A 3,662-nucleotide genomic window follows, 5' to 3' on the forward strand; every position below is an offset into this window, starting at 1 on the left:
TGCATTTATAATACAATAAATATAAACAAATTGTAATTTTTATAAAATATACAGTACAGTACTGCTTCTACTTCGTGGATTTTCACCTGGCGCTGGGGTTTTGGAATGTAATACCTGCGATAGTCGAGGGATTACTGTATTACTGTATATATATATATATATATATATATAAAGAAATACAGAAAATGGGAAAACAACGCAAAACATCCAGACAGTTAGATGATACAAAAAAGGGACAAGAAAAAACAAGGAGATTTCGGAAATTTCTTTCCTCAGTCGAGTTCCAAATTATCTTTACAATTTCGGCTGGTTATACTCGAGATTGGCCAATCTGACCAGCCCCAAAGAAAAACTAAACTAAGAGCACTAGGTTACTTGGAAGAAAGCAGCGAATATATACGAATGTATATATGCATATATTATAATGTTTGTATTACTGTGAAGTTATAAAAACAATTTAACATTAAACTGAAGGAGTATGCAATATCTTCTAGTAGAGAACGTATTCATTTATCTTAAATCTTTTACAAAGAGTGGAGAAACAGTGACTTCGAAGGTTCTACCTGCTGGCCTTCGTCATATTGACTACAAATGTATGTGTGCATAAATCCTTTGTGTATTTGCACATTTCTAAGAACGTCGATCCTTGTAACCTTGATACTAGTTAACGTACTGATTGGAAGATCAATCAATGATAAATTGAGTAACAAACTGCTCTTATTGTCCAAGTGATTTAATCTTAGACTTTTTTTGGTTGAGGCTAAAAATACCTCATCGTTTCACAGTTTTATCAGCCGTTAAAAACGCCACTGTTTGACTTTATTTTATTACAAACTTGTAATAAATATATATATTATTAAGTATCTGAAGCTTTTGTTGCCCATATTTTAGATGATTTTCACATTACTTCACTGGATCTGAGATGAAATATTTTGGTGTAATATACGTGCGTGAGTGTGTGTGTGTGTGTGTGTGTATGTGTGCACGCGTATGCATTAAATTAATAGTTTGCAGAGACGGAGCAGTCATTTAGATTTACAATAGGTTACTGGTATTTATCTTCTACGCCGCGTGGTATGATGAACTGCAATGTTTAACACAGTATTATTCCTAAATACCAAATCTACAAATTCATCCGGACTTAAAAATTAAAAATAAGATACATCACCATGCATTTTTGTATATGTTGTTTATCTCCAGATGAGCTCGGATCGAAAGACTTATGTTGAAAGGTATTCGGATCGTGTTCCTCAACTGTTCATGTATACTATATAACGTGATCTAACGTGATCTAGCGTGATCTAACGTGATCTGCTAATTACAAGGTGATAGGAGGTAATTTGAAGGAATATGTCCGATACTTTAATGACTATACTATGACAGAACTATTATAAGCGTGTAAGAGTGTTTGTGAGTATGTAAGAGGAGAGAAAGACAGCAATAGTGGGAGAGAAGGACTAAACTGCTATGAGATTTAAAATTGTCTTCAATTTTAACTTCTCTATGACGAATTCACTCAAACAAAAATATCTGTTATCTTAGCTTATTTAAACTATCCAGTCTTTTAGTATATTCTCACACTCACATAGGCTTCCGGTAGTTTCATACATTGCACTCAAAATATTTTTATACTCCAAATATATCCTTTTTAATTTTTGCTAATCGAATGAGCGTATTTCAAGAACGGAACAGAAAGACAACTGCCTGGTGTAGATGCAGTATTTTTAATCAGTCACACTGCTACCTCTATGGCATGTTCAGCAAATTCTATAAGAAAATACTCCAATCGGTTTTACAATATAAGTGCAAAGGTATTCTTCGATTCCTTATTTCAGAGCTTAAATTTCCTCATCCTGTACGGATGTTCAAGATAGACAATGGAAGATATTATGCAAACATACACCTTTACACATTTTCTTGCCACATGCTCAGTAAACTTTCTGGAACATTCTGTTGCACACAAAGACAGGTTCACGGATTTAATTTCCTAATGTAGTATTTGAAGGGTGATTATTCTTTGGTGTAATTTTATTTTTGTTTCTGCACTTTTGCCCATGATCCGTTGAGATCCAGTTATATCGTTGTGAAATAAAACATCTTAATCCAGAATAAATAGACTTGTCTATCTTATTTCTAAAACACTTTCCTCCCTCTTCACTACATCAACTGTGATGTATAAAATTAATGCTAAAACGATTGACCCAGACATGAAAAATATCATTTGAAATCAAAGCTGAACTCAAGGAACCTTGTGACTGCCATCAACATATGGGCGGTTGCTATATGATTATTATTATTATTATTATTATTATTATTATTATTATTATTATTATTACTAGTATTATAACTATTGGAATGATTGTTTTTATTTTTATTGTTATACTTAATTTTCATTATAGGTTACAATGTCTGGGGGTTATTATTTTCAAATTTAATTTTTTTTTCTGTGTACCCAGCTTTAGCTAATGCTGAGTTATAATAGTCCCTATTAATGTTAAAGATTTTTTCTTAAATGAGAGGTAAGTAATTCTGTGATGAATATTTTAAACTAAACATTTAGTTATTGATTTGGGATGATTACTATCATAATTAATATATATAAATAAATTAACTATACATCCACAACTCTCCGTTTTCTTACCTTATTAATTATGCTGAGACCCCCTTCGGTCATGATTGACCATGGGATTGCAACTAGGAAGTTACCCTCCGAGGCACAAGTCGGGGCAAGGTTGTTTATGGAAGACCAGCAGTCGCCCATGCATACCGGTCTCCCTTCTCCACGCCACCAGTGTTATCCAATGGAAAGGCAAAGGGGCCGATACAGCTTGGCACCTGTGACGTCGCAACTCATTTCTACAGCTGAGTGAACTGGAGCAACGCGAAATAAAGTGTCTTGCTCAAGAACACAATACGCAGCCCGGTCTGGGATTCGAACTCAACCTCCGGATCGTAAGCTCGACGCTCTAACCACTGAGCCATGCGCCTTCACATTAATTACAATAATAATAATAATATATGTGCATACATACAAACATAAATACACACACAACATATATATACATACATACATACATACATATATACATACATACATACATACATACATACATACATACATACATACATACATACATACATATACACATACGTACATAAAGAAACTGGAATAAAGAAGAAGAAAGACCATCTATTTAAAAGATGTTACAAGTTCAAACAAGAAATATCTTTGTATTCTTATAGGCGTTGAAACATTAAGTCGTCAATAAATTTAAAGTTAATGAAAAGGTAATATTTACAATAACTTCTGATTGCTGAATACGAAACACAAATTAACATCGAATTAATAGATAATCATTGACGATTGATTTGCTATGAGTTTAACGTATTTCTTGTTAACATACCGTTATTATGATTTTACACGGTTAAATGACTATTTCTGGTGAATGATAATCTAGTTACGTTTTTGTACCTAAAACAACAGTTTTAATACAATTTTCTAATAAAACCACTTTATATCAAACAAAAATAATCAGTTAAAAGTTTTTTTTTTCATTATTTCAGACAACGGACATTGGGGACAAAAATGTTTTTCTATTTCGACCGTCGTCATAAAGAAACATTATTTTTCTGTTTGCATCCATATCTGAACTCATAAATAT

The sequence above is a fragment of the Octopus bimaculoides genome, chromosome 8, assembly GCF_001194135.2.
Source record: "Octopus bimaculoides isolate UCB-OBI-ISO-001 chromosome 8, ASM119413v2, whole genome shotgun sequence".
In the NCBI taxonomy this organism is placed as follows: domain Eukaryota; kingdom Metazoa; phylum Mollusca; class Cephalopoda; order Octopoda; family Octopodidae; genus Octopus; species Octopus bimaculoides.